General features: G+C 36.7%; 1 protein-coding gene across 2 annotated transcripts in view; it reads right to left on the reverse strand.

Moving 5' to 3' along the window:
- The window catches only part of Nkain2 (sodium/potassium transporting ATPase interacting 2), a 1,235,726-nt gene that overhangs the window by 981,023 nt on the left and 229,152 nt on the right, over positions 1-25,551 (reverse strand). The gene's annotated exons all lie outside the window — the stretch shown is intronic.

Below are 25,551 nucleotides of genomic sequence, written 5' to 3' on the forward strand. Positions count from 1 at the left end.
GGAGACATGTGTTTTCTGACAAAATGAATAAATATCATTAATATTATTCATATCAAAATGTGCATTCATTTACAATTAATATTATAGCATAGATTTGAGAATTTATTATTAGATACTTTCTCTTTGCAAGTTAGTTCAAAATGGAGATCAGTAGCTCTGATGCTGGCTGTTATAACTTGTAAGATTTTCCTTATGGGTTATCTTTAGGTTACAGTAGAAATAAAATAAAATCTCAGGATGGAGCTTGTTAGAGTAATAAAAAGGACATCCACTTAAAAATAAGATGTATATTTAATATGAAATAAATTACATAAAGCTTGGTTCTTGGTAATGAAATATGTAAAATAAAGAAATAAAACTGGAAAATTTTATGCAAACCTCTAGTTTTGTTATATAGGTGGATATCTGTTATACCTTACTAAGGATATTCAGATTGCAAAGAGAAGGAAACTGGGCTTATAAGTTAATATTTTTTCCTAAAATTATTAGTGAAATTACTTAAACAAACATTTGAAAAAAGATAAAAGAATCTGTTTATTATTTTATTATTATCATTCTTTGTATGGTATGTTTGTCTTGAACTGGATATCAAACTGATGACCCTGACCAACAAAATCTAACTGCTGATTTGGCCCCTCATGGGTACAAATCATTTGCTTATGCTGGCTCTTGCCACCCACCATAGTTGTCTAAAATATTGTTTTTCTCCACCTCATATACCTATTCTTTTCTTTTCTCTTAATCTACTCTGGTTAAATGTCTCCTCTCAGCTGACAGCTCTATTTCCTTCGGGATCCCAGGAACCTGCCAATAAAAGTCATTCCAGTTCATCAGGCAACTTCTCTCTACATCCTCCAGGGTGCCTATCAAGTGGAATGAGATGCCTGTCCACTGTGATTTGAGGACATCTCTGACAAGTCTCTTTCCCTTTGGGAACATTGTGGGATTAATTCAGTACTGTAGCATTTACTTTTGTAACTTTTATTGGGTTGAAGCTATTGGGATCTTCACTCTGTTAATATACATATTTGTGACCCCTTTTGTAAAGTCTCCCCCACATTCTATCTTTGTCAATTTTGTTAAAACCTGGGCATGGATGGGATCTTATTAGGTTCAACTACTCTTACTTGCCTTTTCTAATCTGCTCACTGCTCAAACTCAGGTATTGAATTAGCCATACTGTCTTACTACAAATTGCTTGTTTCTGTACAAACAATATAATCAGTATCAAGGGCCAGAAAATGTTACACTTGCTTTCCAAATTCTCCCACATTGTGACACCTTCTGTCACCACACAAGTACATGATCCAAAAATCTATTTATCTTTAAGCCTTTTCTACACTCTGCTCTCAAAAATCATTTTTTGTTTTAATATTTTATTTTATTTTGGAGGTATATGTGATTTTGCCTGTGTGAATATCTGAACACCATATGCATTGCTGGTGCCTGATGAGTTCATCCAATCTTCTGGACCTAGAGTTTCAGACAGTTCCAAGCCACAATGTGGGTATATGGAATTCAGTACTCTTAACCCTCAAGTCACCTCTCCAGCCCTGGAGAATCTCTCATATCTAGGCTTTCTATGCTCTCCATAAATTATCACACACCAAGAGGAGATTACTCATATATTCTGCACTTGAGGGGAAGGGCTGGAGAAACAGGTCACAATAAGTATTGCAAAAGGTAAACTCATTGTCTTAATACTGCTCTGTGTTGCTGAATAAAGATCATAGAACCTCTAGGGTTTTTAGGGAAGACAATGCACATAACTCAGGTACTTTCTCAGGAGAAGAATTGATGCTAGCATAGCAGGTAACACACACACTGAGTTTTTTATGTGGTACACAGACTAAAATGAACTGAACTTCTGAAGCCTGGTATGGGTATGTTTCAAAGGGAATGTTACCGTTACTAATGACCTTGTCACAGTTACTAGTTTTATAATTAACCAGGGTCCTGGCTCCTCTGCTAAATATCCAGAATAGCTTTGCAGTATCTCTTGGTGGTTTTCTTTCCAGTAGAACTGTTGAAAATATGGTTCTTTTAATAAGCTATGAAATGATCCAACAAAATACCCTCAAGCATGAGGCGTGCTGTGTGACTTCATGATGATGGGATTTAGGAAGAAAAGGCTCACTTGGAAAATGTAGAGAGATGAGAAAGTCGAAAGCCCCAGAGAAAGATATATATATATATATATATATATATATATATATATATATATATATAATTTGATGAAGGGAAAAGGAAGTTTGCTGCAACATTTTTTAAGAGCAGAGAATCTCCCACACCCAATTTTTCATTTCAGAAGGCCTTAGTCAGAACTGATTTATGACCTGATCCACAAATCATTTGTTGAATAATAAAAAAGTAGAATATAATTGCCAATATTTGGCTTACATAAATCAGAAGTTATTCCCAAGGAGAGACAAATATATTCCCCTGGAAAAGTGGAATGTGAATATTGTGTTTCTTACAGGCAAAGGAAGAGGAAGGAATCTTATTGTATATCCCTTTTAAGATATGAGCAGAATTAAAATTTGTTGGACAACCATTCATTTATATAGGTTACAATTTACTTATAAATTTGGGAGAAATAATAGATTTCTAGACATGTTGTAAGTCAGAAACATAAGTGTTTTACTTCTGTTCCAGATAATTAGACAGGGGATCTTCAAGAGTTCAAACCTGCCCGATTTACATAGTAAATCCAAAGTCAGTCTGAATGTATAGCAAATCCTGTCTCAAAACATTTTGATTGTTTGTTTGTTTGTTTTTTGAGACAGGGTTTCTCTGTATAGCTCTGGCTATCCTGGAACTCACTCTGTAGACCAGGCTGGCCTCAAACTCAGAAATCCACCTTCCTCTGCCTCCCAAGTGCTAGGATTAAAGGAGTGCACCACCACTGCCCAGCCCCAAAACATTTTAAATTAGAAGTTAAGCACTCTATAGGATGCTTTAAAAAAAAAAACCTCTGGCTTCAAGATCTTTTATAAGGTTCAAATAAATGGAAAATTGCTATAGGAAGGATGTCTCTCCATCATAATTATTTATATAGCTTGATATTATGGTGCCTTTTATGATATAACTTGCAACAATACACATGACAGATTATTAAAACACAAATGAAACTTCTTTGTAAATAATATTCCTGGACAAAATTAACACTCAGAAATATTGAAACACGGGACTAGGGAATTAGCTCTGCATTTAAGAACACTCTCTGCTTTTCAGGGGACCCAGATTCCATTCTCTTTACCCATATGATGGCTCACAACTGTCTATAACTCTATCTCCAAGAGATCTGACAGCTTACTTTTAGGCCTTAGAAAGTAACAGACATATACCAGGTACACAGGCATGCATCTCAGCAAAGCACTCATACATGCAAATAAAATAATAAGAATAAAATAAACTGTTTGACACCATATCCAGAGGTTTGGCATGGCCCCAGGTTGAAGAATGGGGTCACCCACCTATGTCAAAAATATTAACCCAAAATTGCTCCAGTCTAAAGCAAATACAGGGACAAAGATTGGAGCAGAAACTGAAGGGAATGCCGTTCAGAGACTGACACAACTGGGGATCCTTCCTGTTTGCAGACACCAAACCCAGACACCAATGCTGATCACAGCAATAAGTCACGAAACCAATTACATTATTTACAGATAATTGTATAAAACTAGTAATTGTTTGGAGTGTAATGTGTCAGACTCAGAAAATATTTCATGTTTTCTTTCATATGATAACTGTCTAAATAAAATATTTTTGTGCATATATATGCATATATGTAAATCTATATATACTTATATCTGCATTTACATATGTTCACACATATATCTCATATATACTTACACATATACTTGAGAGAGCTGATGGGTATAACAATCAATAATTGTACATAGATAGATAGATAGATAGATAGATAGATAGATAGATAGATAGATAGATAGATAGACTATGATGGAGGATCAATGGCACCAGTGGGAATGGGTGAGGGATAAAGGTAGTTGATGGAATGAGGGTAGCATGAGCCCAGTGCTTTTCTATACATTTATCAAAGCTTAATGAGTAATACATTCTTTCCTATTCTTAGTAAAAAGTTTTATAAACATTAACAATACTCATATTTATTATTTTATAGGTCTATGGTGAAGAAATTAGCAGAAATGCCTTCACCTAAGACAGGTTTCAATAATAAGCTTTCCTGGAGACTGGAGAAAATGATGTAATGATTTTTTTCATTTGCTCCTACAAACCAATGACTCTGACCAATGGTTGTGGCCTTTAAAATAGGCAGGTTTATATTTTAGCAACTTCACCTGTGTCTGTATCACTTACTGACCATACCTCGGGAATGTTTACCCTCTTAAAGATTTATGAATTATAATGGTTGAGTAAAATGGTGTTTGTAGATTCTCTTCGAAGATTCGTTGTCTTATTACGCCAGGGTAGTTGCCGAGGTTATCAATAGTAGGAATGATTTTTCTCCTGTTGGTTGGCGTTAACTCCAACTGGACATTTGATGTTAACTGCCAAGATATGAGTGCCACTGTTGCACCATTAGAGAAATCTTGCCGATTACACTTGTGGTTCATAAACTTCATAGTTGGGTAAGACTATTCAATTTTGGAAAGTTGCATAGTACTTCACAGTACTATGAAAGTTAAATTACAAGGAAGCTTTCAATCAGCTCTAACTCAATTCTTAGTCCAATGTTTGAAGTATATGATGTCTTCAGCAATAGGGACACAAGTTAAAATTGTTTGATTATCTGTGGGTACCTAAGATATTAAAGAATTTAGTTGAAAGAACTCACATGGCTCCTCATAAACAGAATCTAGTCAAAAGGTATAATCTACAAATTATGGTGAATACAAAAAAATAGTGGTAGTAAGTTTGAATTATTTGAAAATTCACCAATAACTGAAATAGAAACAAGTACAAGAATATATGGAAAAACTTAATGAATGTTTTATTACACACACACACATTGTTATATATATATTTTATGTATGATATATGTATTATGATATATAAAATTCTAAAAGTTAATGATATTAAACAAGAAAAAGCCAAAGATTCTTCCCAATCTGTAGGTTACTGATTTGTCTTATTGACTATGTTCTTTGCCTTACAGAAGCTTTCCAGTTTCATCATGTCCCATTTATCAATTCTTGATCTTAGAGAATGAGCCATTCTGTTTAGTTAAAATCTCTTTTAACTCTTTGATTTAAGAATACAAGAAGAGTAGACAGCAGGAAATAGTCAAACTCAAGGCTGAAATCAACCAAATAGAAAGAAAAAGAGCAATACAAAGAATCAACAAAACCAGAAGCTGGTTTTTTGAGAGAGTCAACAAGATAGATAAACCCTTCTTAACAATTCCTAACAATAAAATAACACCTAGGGGGAATCATAATCCCTGAGCACACCTCTATGACAGAGCAATAGTGATTAAAAACTACATGGTATTAGTACAGAGACAGACACGTTGATCAATGGAATAGAATTGAAGACAAATAAAACCACACAATTATGCACACTTGATCTTTGACAAAGAAAACAAAAATATACAATGGATAAATGAAAGCATCTTCAATAAATGGTGCTGGCCTAACTGAATGTATGTAGAAGAATGAAAATATACCCATATTTGTCAACTTGTACAAAGCTCAAGTCCAAGTAGATGGATCAAAGACCTCAACATAAAACTAGATACAGTGAATCTAATAGAAGAGAAAGTGGGAAGAGCCTTGAATTGATTGGGACAGGGGGAAATTTCCTAAACACAATGGCTCATTCCCTAAGATCAAGAATTGATAAATGGGACATGATGAAACTGGAAAGCTTCTGTAAGGCAAAGAAAATAGTCAATAAGACAAATTGGTAACCTACAGATTGGGAAAAAAATCTTCATTATCCCCACATCCAGTAGAGAGCTAATATCCAAAATATATAAAGAACTCAAGAAGTTAGTCAACAAAAAAACCCAAACAACCAAATCAAAAAATGTGGTATAGAACTAAACCGAGAATTCAAAACCGAAGAATCTCAAATGGCTGAGAAGCACTTAAAGGAACGTTCAAAATCCTTAGTGATCAGAGAAATGCAAATCAAAATGACACGGAGATTCCATCTTACACCAATCAGAATGGCTAAGATCAAAACGTTATGTGAAGGAGAAAAAATTTGAGGCAGCTGGCGCCCCAGTGTGGATGGTCAGAGCAGGATGGTTTTGGGGTGGGTTCTGCATAATCGCACAGAGGCAACAATGTGACTTTTGATGTTACCTGATTTTTCTACATCTTGAGAAATCATGATGTCATTTAAGATCACATAACCCTCTTGTTGATATTTCATAATTCTAAATGATATTAGCATCTTTAGAGTGATTTAGGTATGCAAACAACTTACAATTTGAAACACTGAGAATGTTCTTAAATAAATTCTATGCTATCTTATATAAAAACTTCTGTATTTTGGTACACAGGAACTTATTCCATGGTCTTTGAAAAAAGGTTGCATATGCAGAAAAGATTTTAGAGTTATACATTTGGAAAAGTGGAGTACTTAGTAAACTTTATTTCACATGATACTAAACTAAGTTTGAAAATGGTAGTTCTTTTATTGCTATTATTTTTAAGTAGTGATAAATTAACTGAAACTATGTAGTTTTTCGTTTTTTAATATTTATACCAAACATTGTTTCATCTACATTGAATGCATATCTTATCTTTTCCATTAGATATTTTCTTCATTTACATTTCAAATGCTAACCCCAAAGTCCCCTATACACTTCCCCACCCTGCTCTACAACCAACCCACTCCCGCTTCCTGGCACTGGCCTTCCTCTGTACTAGGACATATAATCTTCGCAAGACCAAGGGCCTCTCCTCCCAATGATGGCCGACTAGGCCATCTTCTGCTACATATGAAACTATTGAAAGGATCTCTGGGGGTACTGGTTAGTTGATATTGTCATTCCTCCTATAAGGTTGCAGAACCCTTTAGCTCCTTGGGTACTTTCTCTAGCTCCTCCATTGGGGGCCTGTGTTTCATCCAATAGATGACTGTGACCATTCACTTCTGTATTTGCCAGACACTGGCATAGCCTCACAAGAGAGAGCTATATCACATTCCTGTCAGCAAAATCTTGCTGGCATAGGCAATGGTGTCTGGGTTTGNTGGTTGTTTATGGGATGGATCCCCAGGTGGGACAGTCTCTGGATGGTCCTTCCTTCGGTCTCAGCTCCAAACTTTGAATCTGTAACTCAAGTTTCTGGGCTAATATCCACTTATTAGTGAGTGCATATCATGTGAGTATTTTGTGATTGGTTTGCCTCACTCAGGATGACATCCACCAGATCCATCCATTGCCTAAGAATTTCATAAATTCATTATTTTGAATACCTGAGTAGTACTCCATTGTATAATTGTACCACATTTTCTGTATCCATTCCTCTGTTGAGGGACATCTGGGTTCTTTCCAGATTATTGCTATTATAAATAAGGCTGCTATGAACGTATTGGAGCATGTGTCCTTATTACAAGTTGGAACTTCTTCTGGGTATATGTCCAGGAGATACCTGGGCATACCTGGTGGATCCTCTGGTAGTACAATGTCAATTTTCAGAGGACCAGCCAGACTGATTTCCAGAGTGATTGTACCAGCTTGCAATCCCACCAGCAATGGAGGAATGTTCCTCTTTCACCACATCTTTGACAGCATCTGCTGTCAGGTGCATTTTTTGATCTTAGCTGTTTGACTCGTGTGAGGTGGAAATTCAGGGTTGCTTTGATGTGCATTTCCCTGATGATTAAGGATGTTGAACATGTTTGCACGTGCTTCTCAGCCATTCAGTATTTCTCAGTTGAGAATTCTTTGTTTAGCTCTGTATCCTATTTTTAATGGGGTTATTTGATTTTCTGGAGTCCAGGTTTTTGAGTTCTTTGTATATATTAGATATTAGTGCACTATTGGATTTAGGATTGGTAAAGATACTTTCCCAATCTGTTTGTGGCCTTTTTGTCTTATTGACAGTGTCTTTTGCCTTACAGAACCTTTCACTTTTATGAATTCCCATTTGTCTATTCTCAATCTTACAGCACAATCCATTGCTGTTCTGTTCAGGAATTTTTTTCCCTGTGCCTGTATCTTCGAGGCTTTTATCCACTTTCTCTTCTATAAGTTTTAGTGTTTCTGGTTTTATGTGGTGTTCCTTGATCCACTTAGATTTGAGCTTTGTACAAGGAGGTAAGAATGGATCACCTCATATTCTTTCACATACTAACCACGAGTTGAGCCAACACCATTTTATGAAAATGCTATCTTTTTCCCACTGGATGATTTTAGCTCCTTTGTTAAAGTGACCATAGGTGTGTGGGTTCATTTCTGGGTCTTCAATTCTATTCCATTGGTCTATTTGTCTGTCACTATACCATTACCACACAGTTTTTATCACAATTGCTCTGTAGTGCAGCTTGAGGTCAGGCATGGTGATTCCACCAGAGGATCTTTTATTGCTGAGTATACTTTTTGCTACCCTAGGTTTTTATTATTCCAGATGAATTTGCAAATTGCCCTTTGTAACTCAGCGAAGAATTGAGTTGGAATTTTGATGTGGATTACATTCAATTTGATTGCTTTCTGCAAGATAACAATTTTTATGATATTAATCCTGTCAATCCATGAGCATGGGAGATGTTTCCATCTTCTGAGATCTTCTTCAATTTCTTTCTTTAGAGACTTGAAGTTTTTGTCATACAGATCTTTCACTTCCTTAGTTAGAGTCACGCCAAGGTATTTTATATCATTTGTGACAATTGTGAAGGGTATAGACTCTCTAATTCCCTTCTAAGCCCATTTATCCTTTGTGTAGAGAAGGGCCACTTTTTTGTTTGAGTTAATTTTATATCCAGCTACTGCACTGAAGCTGCTTATCAGGTTTAGGAGTTCTCTGGTGGAATTTTTAGGGTCACTTATATATACTATTATATCATCTGCAAATAGTGATATTTTGACTTCCTCCTTTCCAATTTGTATCCCCTTGACCTCCTTTTATTGTCTAATTGCTCTGGCTAGGATTTCAAGTACTATATTTAATAGGTAGGGAGAAAGTGGGCAGCCTTGTCTAGTCCCCGATTTTAGTGGGATTGCTTCAAGTTTCTCTCCATTTGGTTTGATGTCGGCTATTGGTTTGCTATATATTGCTTTTATTATGTTTAGGTATGGGCTTTGAATTCCTAATCTTTCCAAGACTTTTATCATAAATGGAGTTAGATTTTGTCAAATGCTTTCTCAGCATCCAAAGAGATGACCATGTGGTTTCTGACTTTGAGTTTGTTTATACAGTGGATTACGTTGATGGATTTCTGTATATTAAAACATCCTTGCCTCCTTGGGATGAACCCTACTTGGTCATGATGGATGATTGTTTTGATGTGTTCTTGGATTTGGTTTGAGAGGATTTTATTGAGTATTTTTGCATCAATATTCATAAGGGAAATTGAATTGAAATTCTCTTCCTTTGTAGGGCCTTTGTGTGGTTTAGGTATCAGAGTAATTGTGGCTTCATAGAATGAATTGGGTAGAGTACCTTCTGTTTCTATTTTGTGGAATAGTTTGAGAAGAATTGGAATTAGGTCTTCTTTGAAAATCTGATAGAACTCTACACTAATCCCATATGATCCTGGACTTTTTTTGGTTGGGAGATGTTTAATGATCTCTTCCATTTCTTTAGGAGATATGGGACAATTTAAATCATTAATCTGAGCCTTATTTAACTTTGGTACCTGGTATCTGCCTAGGAAATTGTCCATTTCATCCATGTTTTCCAGTTTCGTTTAGTATATGCTTTTGTAGTAGTATCTGATGATGTTTTGGATTTCCACACGTTCTGTTGTAATGTCTTGTTTTTCATTTCTTATTTTGTTAATTAGGATACTGTCCCTGTGCCCTCTAGTTAATCTGCCTAAGGGTTTAATCTATCTTGTTGATTTCCTGAAAGAACCAGCTACTGGTTTGTTCGATTCTTTGTATAGTTCTTTTTGTTTCCATATGATTGATTTCAGCCCCAAGTTTGATTATTTCCTGCTGTCTACTCCTCTTGGGTAATTTGCTTCCTTTTGTTCTAGAGCTTTTAGGTGTGCTGTCAAACTGCTAGAGTATGCTCTCTCTAGTTTCTTTTTGGCCGCACTCAGGGCTATGAGTTTTTCTCTTAGGAATGCTTTCATTGTGTCCCATAAGTTTGGGTATGTTGTGGCTTCATTTTCATTAAACTCTTAAAAAGTCTTTAATCATGTTCTTTATTTCTTCCTTGACCATGTTTTCATTGAGTAGTGTGTTGTTCAGCTTCCACATGAATGTTGGCTTTCTATTATTTATGTTGTTACTGAAGAACAACCATAATCCGTGGTTATCTGTTAGGATGCACGGGATAATTTCAGTATTTTTGTATCTGTTGAGACCTGTCTTGTAACTGATTATATGCTCAGTTTTGAAGAAGGTACCATGAGGTGCTGAGAAGAATATGCTTTTGTTTTAGGATAAAATGTTCCGTAGATATCTGTTAAATCCTTTTGTTTCATAACTTCTGTTAGTTTCANTGTNTCTCTATTTAGTTTCTCTTTCCAAGATCTGTCCATTGATGGGAGTGGGGTGTTGAAGTCTTCCACTATTATTGTGTGAGCTACAATATGTGCTTTGAGCTTTACTAGAGTCTCCTTAATGAATGTGGCTGCCCTTGTATTTGGAGCATAGTTATTCAGAATTGAGAGTTCATCTTGGAAGTTTTTATTTTTGATGAGTATGAAGTGCCCCTCCTTGTCTTTTTTGATAACTTTGGGTTGGAAGTCGATTTTATTTGATATTAGAATGGCTACTCCAGCTTGTTTCTTAGGACCTTTTCCTTGGAAAATTGTTTTCCAGACTTTTACTGTGAGGTAGTGTCTGTCTTTGTCCCTGAGGTGATTTCCTGTATTCAGCAAAATTTTGGGTCCTGTTTACATAGCCAGTCTGTTAGTCTATGTCTTTTTATTGAGGAATTGAGTCCATTGATATTAGTAGATATCAAAGAAAAGTAATTGTTGTTTCCTGTTATTTTGGTTGTTAGAGTTGGGATTATGTCCTTTTAGGTTTGCTGAAAGATTACTTTCTTGTTTTTTCCTTGGGCATAATTTCCCTCCTTGTGTTGGAGTTTTCCCTTTATTATCCTTTGAAAGGCTGGATTCATGGAAAGAAATTGTGTGAATTTGGTTTTGTCATGGAATACTTTAGTTTCTCCATCTATGGTAATTGGGACTTTTGTGCTTGAGGGATTTTTGTGCTTCCTCTTTAAGGTGTTCTACCTGTTCAGCAGTGTTCTCCTGTATTCCTTGAAGTGAGTTATTAATGTCCTTATTAAAATCCTATATCAGCATCATGAGATATGATTTTAAATCTGATTTTTGCTTTTTGGGTGTATTGGGTTATCCAGGACTCGCTATGGTGGGAGTACTGGGTTCTGTTAGTAAGAGTTTTATGTTTGCCTTTCACCATCTGGCATTAAATGTTCTAGATGTCTCTTGCTGGAGCATGTACCTCCTGTGATTCTGTTAGCCTCTGTCAGCACTCCTGGAAGTCCAACTCTCTCCTGAGTCCCAGTGATCGGAATAAGCTCTGCAGGCAAGCTCTCCTGTGCAGGGAAGTTTCACAGAGGTCTGGAGCTCACATCTGCCTCCTGTCTGAAGTTGAAGGCTGGAAGGGACGCTGACCAAGAAGCTCTGTTGCTTCTGTGGCCCATGTGCTCTCCTGTGCATACTGGTCTCTGTGAGAACCGGGGTACAAGTTGGTACTCTCACCTGTGTCCTGGGGTCAGAGCACTAAGTGGAGACCAACTCTCCTCTGGTGGGGAAGGTGCCCAGAGGTCTGGATCTCAGCTCTGCCTCCTAGCTGAGGATGAAGGTCCAACAGGACCCTGTTCAAGAAGCTCTGTTGCTTCTGTGGCCTGAGTGCTCTGCTGCTCATATTGTTCTCTGAGAGACCAGGAATACAAGATGGCACTCTCCTCTTAGTCCTGTAGTCAGAGCCCTCTCAGGAGGCTGACTCTCCTCAGTGATCCTAAGCTCCTGGTCTGCTAGGGTGCCTGCGGTGTGGAGATTCCTCTGGGGACAGTGGGACCATCTGCAGAGTTTGTGTCCAAGACGGCCTGGAGCTGATGATGACTGGAAAGAATCCCAGTTGCTGGTCAGGTGGGTTTCCTGTTTCCGTGTTCTTGCTAGTACAGGCCACTCCTGGTTGTTTTGGAACAGATGTTGTGTTCCACTCACCAGTGATCACAAGATCCTGGGTGTGCAAAGGTGCCTGCGGCTTGGAGAGTCCTCCAGAGACAATCTGCGAAGTTCTTGACCAAGCTGGTGCGGGGCTGGTGCAGACTGGAGCAAACCGGGTATTTTATCTTTGAATAACTTTGGCAATACCTACTCTGATGATTTATAAATTAACAGTTTAATAACTAATAAAGCTATTCTAAACACTGAAACATTTAATTGTTTCAGACAAAAAGGAAAAGTCTCACTCATTAACACTAATGTCAGATTTATCAGGACCCATCTTTAAATTCCTGGAAATTGTAAGACTCACTATGGCACATGTGAGATTTTCAAAAACAAAAGTTAAAAGTTAGCCTTCATTATGACAACAAATACATTAGCCATCTTCTTTACAGTGATAAACTCACTACTTACTTTCAAAAACTCTATTACCTATAAGCTCCTGAGTCTAGTTGGAGTGTTATAAATAGTCTTTTTCAAATAAAAGAATTTCACTACTTGGAGAAATTGTGTAGTTAAATTTTATTCTCCAATGCTTTTGCAATCCAACCTGTAGAAGACAGTGGAAATACTTTAGGATTGTTTGCTATTCTGTCTCAAAGAACAGAAAGAGATATTGTCATATAAATTAGGACTGAACAAAACATGAACTTCATTAACACATTTTGGGTGGTGTTAATTTGCACTGCTTATAGTAGCATGTCCAAGGCATTAGAAATGCTAGGCAGCATTAGACTTTTGCATGAAATTTCTTTTAATTTGTTTTTCTCTCTTTTCTTTTTCAACTGAGTCTCAGTTGATGAAGATCAATATGTCTCATTCTGTGTGTGCCCACTGACTAACATGCAAATGGTGATGATATTATCACTAAGTTCTCTCGTACCCTCAGTGCAAATGTCAACAAGGTAGAAAAAAAGTATGTGATTAATAAGGATTACTAGGGACAGATATGACCTTCCATGCTCTATAAGGGCTAAAAATAGCACTTTGTAAAAGGATATATGAGACAGTGACTTCAAGTAAGTGGGGTGTGTGTCAATAGGACTCTCACAAGCTATATTGTTGAGAAGATACATAGCTCACAGATTATCACATTAACTCTTCTTGACAAAGACAAAAGAGATAAGGATTATGGATGAAAGCTCTCATTGAGGTTTCTCTGTGTGTATATGTGTATGTGTGTATGTATGTTTCTGTGTTTGTGTGTCTCATTGTGTCTCTTTCTGTTTCTCTGTCTCTGTCTCTCTGTCTCTGTCTCTCTCTGTTTATGTATATGTGAATTTCAAATTTCAAAAATCACTACAGACATTTCTAAAGACTGTTCAGCATTGAGCTTTGCAGAGATTGACTCACATATCCTCATTCTTTGTTTTATAAAGAACAAGATAATCAACTTTAGAATTAGGAAATATTTCATATGAGGTGATTCAAAGTAATAAGAAGGTAGTTTATGGCTACAGACTGGGAAGAGAAGTGGATAAATACACATACTGAGAGCTAGAAGTATCCATTGTCTATGTAGGAACAATCTGTAAGCCCTGAGGTTGAGTAGGAACTATGGGGCCTTGGAGGGTGTGTAGCAGTAGGAGAAGCATCCCATTTAAGCTCCCACTCAGCATTATTTCCCTTTATTTGCAAGATGAATGCCAAGTACTAGCAAGATGAGATGTAAAACAGATATCTCTAGAAAGCACCTTCTTTACAAGTCTAGTCTGCTCTGCTGAGAGCTTCCCCTTCACATTTATAAAAAAGCTTCAAAGATCAGGTGGAAACTCTAGACATCTGTTAAACAACTATAGTGGAAGAATTGCTCTCACAAGTAAAGGGAAAGACAAAGCACACATACACACTCACAAACACACACACTCACAAACACACAAAAACACACAGGGAGGAGAGAGAGAAAGAGAGAGAGAGAGAGAGAGAGAGAGAGAGAGAGAGAGAGAGAGAGAGAGAGAGAGAGAACACAAAGTAGAAAAAACACACGATTAAGAAGGAGCAGAAACTAGAGAGAAAGAGAGAGAGGTAATGACACAGAAATCTTAGCAAAAGTCTCAGATTGAGGAGAAAGAAGAAAAAGAGAAAAGCTATGTATTATAAAGTTGAGGTTATGTAAACTTATGAAAACCTATGTTAAAGTTTATTTTGGGTAGAATTCTATCTTGGATTTCATTTTTAATTGTAACACAAAATTTGTTGTCATTTATAAAAATACTGAAGATTAAGCAAATCTAATATTAGATCTGTTTTATGTTTTTACATTACCTGTGATTGAAACTTTGGCTACATAAATGTAAGGCAAGCACTTTACATGGCTCTTACTCCACCTCCAATGATGTCTTTACATTGGAGACATTGTCTTTATTTGGAGACATATTTTCACTTAGATGCTAAGTCTGTTCTTGCTCTCACCCTATAGCCCACACTGGCCCTAAAATCATAGTCCTCCTTGTCTTAGCTTCTGCAGTATTCATGAGGTGTACATCATGTCTCCCTGAGATGGCTAGAGCTATAGATAACACACAGTCATACCCATTTATCAGCCATTACATAAATTGCCTTTCACCCTCACAGGACTCATCTGAGGGACAAGTATGCAACTGTCCACTTGGGCAGCATTAAGTTTACCTATATGGTTGGTCAACTGTCAGTTTAATGTACTGTCTGTTGCCAAGACAGCAATTTATCATTATAACTTCTCAGGATGACATACATAAGATTTAAAGCTTGACCCATTTTCTGGTTATTCTCCTTTAGCAACAAGGAAATCAGCTTGCCTATAAACAGACAGGCAAGCAAGCATATTGTCACAGTCCTGCCTAGTTCTAAATTACCAACTTACGGCTGGTCTTCTTGAAGCCCTCAAAATGGGATTTGTTCTTATCCTCTAAAACGGCTACCCACACAATTTCCTCTCCTGCCCAGGGCCCCTGGTGGCACTGAGCTCTTTGGGGAATAAGAGATGCTTTTCACTTTTACCATTTACCAAACCAATGCTCTCAAGTATTCTGCACAGAGCCATATAAAATACAGAGCTCTGTGCTTACAATGTGAAGACTTAGATTTATTTGGATCTCTTTGTGCATTAATAGTTCCTTCTTACTTGGTTTCAAATACAGTTTTAGATGTTAGGGACAAAGGGGTTGGATGAAACTGGTAAACACAGTCTATTAGGCAGGCTCAGAGTTTGTGAAGTAACTGAAAGACAAGAACACAAGAGATCAAAGATCACATTCCACTTTGATGCTTGTGAAAGTTGATTACCAAAGTCAAGCTATTGAAGCATTCAGGCTTGAACAAAGAAGAGGACCAAGTGTTCTTTATTCTCCCTTATACGCTATCCTGGACTTCCCTATATGTCATCACTTGGTCAGTCTGTCCAGCAAGTAATATTGGATGGATGTCATAAACAGATATGGATTTGCCAGGACCTGTATGTTCTCTGCAGAATCATCAGCTATGAAACTTGTTTTTGATTCTTTATTAGACTATTTGTTTCTTTTACTTGCAATCTCAAACTTAAAGTCCCAGAGATCAAGGAAGCATTGGGAAGGCAGGGCAGATCTCCTGTGGGGAGGTGGGGCATGGGGCAGGATCTCATTCCTGAACAGGAATTAACCCTGATATAGCAAACTTAACATTATATTGCCCAAGTAAGGGCTAATATTTTATTAGTCAAAATATGCTGTTCTACTTATTGGCTGGAATGGTATGGAACTTTCCTACATAACAGAATTATCTCAGCATTGAGGTAAAAAAAAATCCCATTGTTTCTATAACTCTATATTTCTGGGGTACATTGGGATCAGAGGAAACTATTGATGCATGGCAGCAGGTTGTAGTTACAGAGTATAACTGTCCCTGAGCTATAAGGAAAGCCTATATAGGAGTGAAGTTCTGAACTAACAAGAAAACCTGTGCCATTTAGTACAGTTTAATGTGGAGGTTGGTGCCCATGGAACATATTCTCAGGCTTATGAGGTGGCAAATAATGTATGCATGAAGAATATACAAATTCATCAAAAAAAAATGTAGCCAAGGGTATACCTTGCCTAAAGCCAGCTAACAGCATCTGTTCACCCATAGAATTTAGCCAAGAAACTTAAATGTTTTGTGTTTGGTTCAACAGCTTACATGACCTCTTATTATAGAGTTTTTTTTTTTTGTTTGTTTAGGTTGTCATAGAGGCAAGTAAGGTCAAGATATAAAAGAATATGGGAGTTTGGCTTCTAATGTCCCCATGCACTTGATTTGAGTAAGCACAAGTCAGTTCTTGTGCCTTGAATATTTTAATCTCATGAGCCAGGTAGATGTGCATTTCCATCAGCAGTAACTCATATCACTAATACATTCTTCCTTCATCCTGACTACTAAAGTTTACAGAACAAAATTCCAATTTAGCAACACAGATTTTATCCCTGTAGAGTATCAACCGGACTCTTTCAAGAATCTTAGCTCAGTTTGTTAAATCAAGGGTGTTGAACACTTGCTCATCACATTGTGTTTCATGGAACCCCAGAAACTGCTCCTTTGTAAACTTTACTGGTCCTAAAGAAACCCAGTCTCTTAGTACAAGCACACCATCCTTGCATAACAGTTTCAGTTTCCTACAGAGCCCCAAAGTTACTGAGGTACACACAAAGAAACATCAGTTAGAGTAAATTTTAAGCACAAAAATCAACAATGGCATCTTGCAGGGTTTAGCTTCGTCGTGTAAGACAGACATGAAGATGGTACAAATGAGGTAGAGAGATATGTCATGATGAATGAAAGTCAGAATGAAAAAGAATTACAGATATCAAAGCCAAGAATATTGTCTATAATCTGTCTTTAAATTCTGGGGATCTGACTTATCACACCTAGGGTCAGCCTCCTTGCTGTTATCTAAACATCTTCTCTGTGCCCCCCAAGGTTCAGCCTTATTTGCCAGCTGTGTTCCCACTACTTTACCTAGTCACAGATTGTTGCTGCATGTTATTTACTGTGTCAATCTCAATGCTTAGCTGTGATGTGAATAGTATCTCAGCCATCATGTTCCCAAAGCACTAGTCAGCTTAGTCCTGCCAAAGGAATTTTGAAACATCCCTATCCTGTCATTATACTTGCCATATATTTATGTCAATAACATTCTGTTTCATTAATTCTAAGAATAATATGACCAGGTAATGAGAAGTACCAGAGATCTGTTGATTATAGAATTTAAGATATTTTGAAAACACAACTGTAGCACAATTGATTTTATTCATAAAGTTTTAAGTAAGGTAGAGCTTATCAAAAGATAAGAGAATTAAGTAGGAAGCCATAATAGTACTACATCCAAGTGAAATTTGAATTGTGTTATTGAACAATATAGTAATAGGACCATATGTACATACAGTGTAGTAAGAATAAGATATTTGATTCCTATATTACCAAATATGCTTTTTAGAAATTTACTGTACAGATTAACTGTCCAAACTTATGAGAGCAATTTCAATAGCTGTGAAAATCTGATTCAATATTTTATCTACATCATGTTGTTATCACTTCCTGACAGATGACTAGCATATAAATGAATGCTTGTTGCTTCACTTGAGGCTTTAAAATAATAAAATATAATTTTCCTAGAAAAGAATAGCTGCATCTGTCTGTTTTGGGTCAAGAGGACTATCCAACTGTCCTCCCCATGATTGAAAGGGATGGGGGTATGTCTGACAGTGAATTTATTTTACCTGCTGGACAAAAAAGCTGCAAATAGATATTCTCAGCCTTGTGATTTTATGACTGACATTGGAGCTTATGTTGGACCATCAAGCCAGCAGAATTTGCTCAAAGCTCAGAACAGTGTAGACAGTTCAAAGCCTAGCCTGGTATATTTATAAAGCATACAAAGCATATGAGGGTGAATTCAAGAACAGTACAATATTGCAGAGGTTGTGAACTATTTCTCACTGAACTATTTTCTTACAAGATTACTCTTTTCTGCAATAATCAGAAAAGAGATTTAATACTTCTTTCTGGATGAAGCAATGGTAAATGAGAAAAAACTCCTAGACACATGATACCTGGATGTCTAAAAAAATTCCAAAGGGAAGCAGGTACAGCTTCATATTGTACAATCAAAGCAGTGTCTAAATAGTTTATTTTGTAATGTGCATGGTCAATTATTGATCAAAATGATGTTCAAGGATATTTGAAAAGACTAATTCAGAAAAAAATGGAATATAACTAATACAGAAAGAAAATTTGGATTAACAAATCGATAAGCTTAAGAAAAAAGATGGGGCAGATAGATGAATAAATTAAAAACAAAAAGAAATAATAGTACACCGAGCTTTTTGAGATTTGACTAGTGGTCCAGGGGACAGATAGCTATCCTTCTCTATTCAGTAGGTATTCTTTTGACACTCGGGATGCTACCTCACTGGGACCAATGTTTTCTCGTGCTACACCTCTATCATAAACCACAACAGTCTTAGGCTATCTAATGTATATAAACATTAGGAATGTTACCTCCAGCAAGCAACTCATTTAGACAGTGTTGAAAATATGTTTTTTTTTTTTAATGGAGATATAAGTAACATAGGATAGCTAACACTAGAAGTGGATCTTTTGCTGGGCAGTGGTGATGCAGGCCTTTAATCCTATCACTCAGGAGGCAGATGCAGGTAGATGTCCAAGTTTGAGGCCAGCCTGGTCTATAAACTGTGTTCCAGGGCAGTCATGGTTACACAAATATATCCTGTCTCTAACCCCTTCTGCCCCCTTCCCCCAATACCAAGTTGCTCTTATATAATATATATATATTATTATATATAATATAATAGTGTTTTATTAAAGGTGCATATGAAAATGTACTCTGCTTGACTCAGAATCTCTTCCAGAATATAATTTGTCTCTGGTTTTATGTAACACATTAATGCATTTCTGAAACTCCATAAATGTTTAGCGGAATACATGGCCTATGTGTAATTGCACTAAAACTAATAATGATTATGACTTGATGGAGAAGCCAACATGACCGGATCATGGAGGCTCACACATGTAGCCCAAGGACTTTAGAAGCTGCAACAAAGAAACATTGAATGTTTAAGGCCTGCCTGGGCTACAGAATAATACCTTGCCTCCAAATAAACACACAGTAACAGAATGACATAACAACAACTTCATATTTACACCTGTTTCTAATGGATAATGTTCTTTGTTTCTCACCCTATTTTGAAGGTGAAATTAGTTTGTGCCTATGAGCAGGATGAAAGAAATGCATATCCTCACGAGGACCTCTCTGCTTGTTAAATTTCTTACAGTCTGTGGCTTCTAGCCTAGGAATTCTGTACTTTTTGGCTAATATCCACTTATTAATGAGTACATAGCATGCATGTCCTTTTGCGGGAAGAAAATAATCATGGGAGGCAGAGGGTGGGAGAGATGAGAGGCAGGGGATAAAGGGAACAGGATCAGGTTTGGAGAGTGGGGAGAGAAGAGAAACCCAGAGGACCGGCAGAATGAATGGAAATATGCAGCCTGAGGGGGTGGGAGGTAGAGAGTCCCTCTAGAAACTACCAGAGACCTGGGAGGTGACTCTCAGGATTCAACTGCGGTGACCTTTGCCAAAATGCCGAACAGTGCAGAGAGGGGTCTTGAAGAGTCCACCTCCAGTAGATAGACAGGGCCTTAAGTGGACAGATGGGGCTATATCAAACAATAATCAAAATTTCTGACCCAGAATTGCTCCTATCTAAAAGAACTATAGGGACAAAAATGGAGAAGAAACTGAAGAAAAGGTGTTCCAGAAACTGGCCCAATTGGGGATCCATCTCACCGGGTACTAGGGGGACCACTGTCTGAAACTGTTACTGATGCTTTGATGTGGTTACAGACAGGAGCCTAGCATGGCCTTTGTCTGAGAGGCCCAGTCAGCAGCTGACTGAGACAGATGGAGATACTTACACCCAACCATTGGACTGAAGTCAGGGACCTCTATGGTTCAATTAAGGGAAGACTGAAGAAACTGAAGGGGAGAGTGATCCCCTATAGGAAGACTAGCAGTCTCAGCTAAGTCAGAACCCCTAGAAACTCCTAGACAGAGTCACCATCCAGGCAGCATACAGGAGGCACCCAGCAGACATATGGCAGAAGACTGCCTGATTTGACCTCAGTGAGTAAAGATGCACATAATCCTGGCGAGACTCTAGGCCCCATGGAGGGGAGAGTCCTGGTGGGGAGAGTCTTCTGCTCAAGACATGGGAGGGGGATGAGAGACTGGACTGTGGTGGGGGGAACTGGGAGGGGCAAGGCTGGATTGAAAAAGAATAAAATAGTTAGAAAAAGAAAGAAAAGTAATGCACATTGTACTTAGTGAAGACTGAATACTGGATTCACCATTCACCAAGAATGCCACCTTTCACATATTCCTCAACAAAATATCCTTTGAAAACACTGCAAACCATCCAGTTAATTCTTCCTAAGGTTAGTCTTTACAGTCTACATGCCAATATATTTATTTTGTTAAAAAATTCATGGAGCACTTTAAGGAAACATATTGACTTATTATTATTGTTAATGTTAAGTTGTCTATATAATTGAAAGGCAGCATTACATGATAACATTTGAGTAAAACTATTGGGGTTTTTTTCTAATAGTTTTGAAATTATTTACATGATCATGTGAGTTTAACTCATTCTGGAAAATTCTTGTATGATGAAATTGATCTTCCCAGTACTCATGCACAAACAAACAAACAAACAAACAAACAAACAAACGTCATCAACTTTGTGTATGAAAACAGAACTTGCATCCCTTGTAATTGTTTTCAAGTTCATTCATGTAATTTCTAACCTAACAAATCCTTATATACCATTGGTGTGAAAGTGAATTACTGCACTGTGGAAAGCAGTATGGAGGCTTCCCAAAAATTCAATATAGAACTACTGTAAAACTATCTATTCTAATCCTGTTCACGTACTTCAAGTGAAGGGAACAGAATACACCAGAGACACATGCAGGTCAATGTTCATTGCAGTACTGTATAGGACTGAAATCATCAGCACTGCAGTACTTTATATAACAATTTAGGACAGAAACCACCAAAATATATGTAGATTTTATCTAAATTGATATATATGCATTATATATGTAACAGAGTAAATGAACTATTTTCCATTACATTCTGTCATTTGTAGCAACTTGCATTAAATAGGGGGAACACATGTTAGCTGGGGAAACCAAGTGAAGACACAGCAAGGCTGTATAACATGTTCTCTCTCACACACAAACAGAAACAAGAAATGAGAATAACTTAAACACAATAGATATTTGTGTGCACTGGGAAGTATGACATGATGTTTATAAAATTCTATCCACAGAATAAGAGGAAAAAAAACTATTTTAGACCACATTATCAAACACTCTTTATTGAGGTAAGTAAAGGTCATTTTGAAAAGACATGAATAATTTCCATACAAATCACAGGTTAAACTTAAATATTTTGACCACCTGTTCTGTGCAAAACTATGAGCTAAGTGCTGCATTTCTGACATTCACATTGATATCAACCAAACACCTGCCTTTACTGCTTTTATAGAGCAGAGAGACAGAAACATAAGCAGTAAGGTTACACTTTATGCTAGTGGTAAATAAGGAGTGATGCTGTCATTTTTTCATGTGTGTGTGTGTGTGTGTGTATGTGTGTGTGTGTGTGTGTATGTGTGTGATTTCTAATGCCTTCTCTAAAGAATAACACATCCAATGACAGGATTTAGTTCACTAATATAAAATATGTTTCTTATTCATTCAGGAACATTTTGTTTGAACTTTTGAAAAATATTTTTCACCAAATGAGAAAAATAACACTAACATGAATATCTTCATATTTTAATAGTAAAAATCACACAATATATTTTAGGAGATGTAAATAACTCAGATTACTAAAAGTACTATCTTCATAGAGACAAAAAGAAGGGAAAAAAGATAATAAAGCTGCCAAACTTTTGTGTCTGCCTTCATGAAAGAATCTGTTCCCCATACCCAAATTGTAAATAGGAATATGGAGAAAGGGTGGTAAGTCGTGGTCTTGAAACTTTCTTTCTTTCTGTACTATTTCAAATACAGTTTTTCCCTTTTTATCTTCACTATTAGAACTTCTTTTTCAGGTGAGCAATATCTAAAGAATTAAAAGATAAACCCAAGGCAAGCATTCCATCTTGGAGACATGCCTGAATAGTTTTACTTTGGTCTCATTTGTATTTATTAAAATTCCAGTCTGAGTACTTCATTGTGTCTCTGGATTTTTTTTCAGCTTGAATTAATAGAATATTACTGTGCTTGCCAAGAAATGAGATTCTGAATAACTGATAGATGCTGAGATGATTTTTTTTTTCGTTTTGCCCACACAGAATCTTGAGCTGTCATTTTAATTGTTTGGAAAGAAGCTGAAACTTATGAGGCCAGGCATTCGTCCATTTTGCCTATTTTTTTTTTGTTTCTTTTAATTAACAAAATCAGAAATGAAAAGGGAGACATAACAACAGATCCTGAAAAAATTCAAAACACCATCAGATCCTTCTACAAAAGGCTATACTCAACAAAACTGGAAAACCTGGATGAAATGGACAAATTTCTAGACAGGTACCAGGTACCAAAGTTAAATCAGGATCAGATTAATGATCTAAACAGTCCCATATCCCCTAAAGAAATAGAAGCAGTCATTAATAGTCTCCCAACCAAAAAAAAAAAAAAAAAAGCTGAGGACCAGATGGGTTTAGTGCAGAGTTCTATCAGACCTTCAAAGAAGATCTAATCCCAGTTCTTCACAAATGATTTCACAAAATACAAGCAGATGGTACTCTACCCAAGTCATTCTTTGAAGTCACAATTACTCTGATACCTAAACCACAGAAAGACCCAACAAAGAGAACTTCAAACCAATTTCCCTTATGAATATCGATGCAAAAATACTCAATAAAATTCTTGCTAACTGAATCCAAGAACACATCAAAACAATCATCCAGCCTGATCAAGTAGGTTTCATTCCAGGGTTGCAGGGACGGTTTAATATACGTAAATCCATCAACGTAATCCACTATATAAACAAACTCAAAGACAAAAACCACACGATCATCTCGTTAGATTCAGAGAAAGTATCTGACAAAAATCCAACAACCATTCATGATAAAAGTCTTGGAAAGATCAGGAATTCGAGGCCCATACCTAAACATAGTAAAAACAATCTACAGCAAACCAGTAGCCAACATCAAAGTAAATGGTGAGAAGCTGGAAGCAATCCCACTAAAATCAGGGACTAGATAAGGCTTTCCACTTTCTCCCTACATTTTTTAAAATTTCTTTTTAGCAGGTATTTTCTTTAATTACATTTCAAATGTTATCCCTTTTGCTGGTTTCTCCTTCGAAAATCCTCTATCCCATCTTCCCTCCCCTTGCTCACCAAACCATCCACATCCTCTTTTCTGTCCTGGCATTGTATTAAACTGGGAAATTGAGCCTTCACAGGACCAAGGACCTCTCCTCCCATTGATGTCCAACAAGGCCATACTCTGTTTAAAATGCAGCTCCATAGGTCCCTCCATGTGCATTGAATCTGTAGATTGCTTTTGGCAAGATGGCCATTTTTACTACGTTAATTCTGTCAATCCATGAGCATGGGATATCTCCTAATATTCTGAGATCTTTTTTGATTTCTTTCTTCAGAGACATGAAATTCTTGTCACACAGATCATTCATTTGCTTGGTTAGAGCCACACCAAGGAATTTTATATCATTTGCGACTATTGTGCTGGGTGCTGTTTCCCTAATTTCTTTCTCAGCCTGTTTATCCTTTGAGTAGAGGAAGGCTACTGATTTCTTTGAGTTAATTTTATATCCAACCATTTTACTGAAGTTGTTTATCAGCTGTAGGAGTTCTCTGGTGGAATTTTTGGCATCACTTAAGTATACTAACATGTCATACAATTAGTGACATTTCGAGTTCTTTTTTTCCAATTTCTATCCCTTTGACCTCCTTTTGTTGTCTAATTTCTCTGGCTAGGACTTCAAGTACTATAATGAATACGTAGGGAGAAAATGGGAAGTCTTGTCTAGCCCTGATTTTAGTGGGATTGCTTCAAGTTTCTCTCCCTTTAGTTTGATGTTGGCTACTGGTTTCCTATATATTGCTTTTACTATGTTTAGGTATGGGCCTTGAATTCCTGGTATTTCTAAGACTTTTATCACGAAGGAGTTTTAGATTGTGTCAAATACTTTCTCAGCATCTAATGAAATGATCGTCTGGTTTTCTTTCTCTGATTTTGTTTATATAGCAGATTACATTGATGCTTTCTATACCATGCTTGCATCCCTGGGATGAAGCCCTCCTGATCATGGAGCATGATCATTTTGATGGATTCAGTTTATGAAAATTCTATTGAGTATTTTTGCTTCAATATTCATTAGGGAAGTTGGTCTGAAGTTCTCTTTCTTTGTTGGGTCTTTGTGTGGTTTTGTTATAAGTATAATTGTGGCTTCATAGAATGAATTGAGTAGTTTTCCTTCTGTTTCTGTTTTTGGAATAGTTTGAAGTTTATTGGTATTAATTCTTCTTTGAAGGTATGATAGAGCTCTGTAATAAACCCATCTGGCCCTGGGCTTTTTTTTTTCCTTGGGAGATGATCAACGACCGCTTCTATTTCTTTAAGGGGTATGGTACTATTTGGATAGTTTATCTGATCCTGATTTAACTTTGGTATCTGCTATCTGTCAAGAAAATTGTTAAAGCATGGCATATCATGAGAATATGTGTATTATGGCACATCATAAGAATGTCTGTATATTTTTGTCTTTCACTATATTTGGAATTAAAGTGATGGTTTTGTTTATAGGAATGTGAGTATACTGGAACACTACTGAAGTGTTCTCACATTCTTTGACATCACATTCCAAGTTACTGACAGCAATTAAAGAAAGAGGATAGAGCTACAGAGACAGAGAGCCTACCATACTTCTTTTATGTCTAATATTCTGTCATCCTCTTTCTAATTTGTTATTAGGAGAAACATAGCCTCCAATCTATGCAGAAATGCAGAAACATTTGTGTCCATTTGAAATGGACCTGTGGATTTTTTTTTTCATGCCTTTCTCTTGATCAGCTCTCTCTGTGCAATACAGCAGTACCATTTTTCAACAAATACAGGTATTTCTCTATAATTCACATTGTAACAGTATTGCAATGACGATGTTATTCTAACTTAACAAAAGTCTCAGTTTAAT

The sequence above is a fragment of the Mus caroli genome, chromosome 10, assembly GCF_900094665.2.
Source record: "Mus caroli chromosome 10, CAROLI_EIJ_v1.1, whole genome shotgun sequence".
In the NCBI taxonomy this organism is placed as follows: domain Eukaryota; kingdom Metazoa; phylum Chordata; class Mammalia; order Rodentia; family Muridae; genus Mus; species Mus caroli.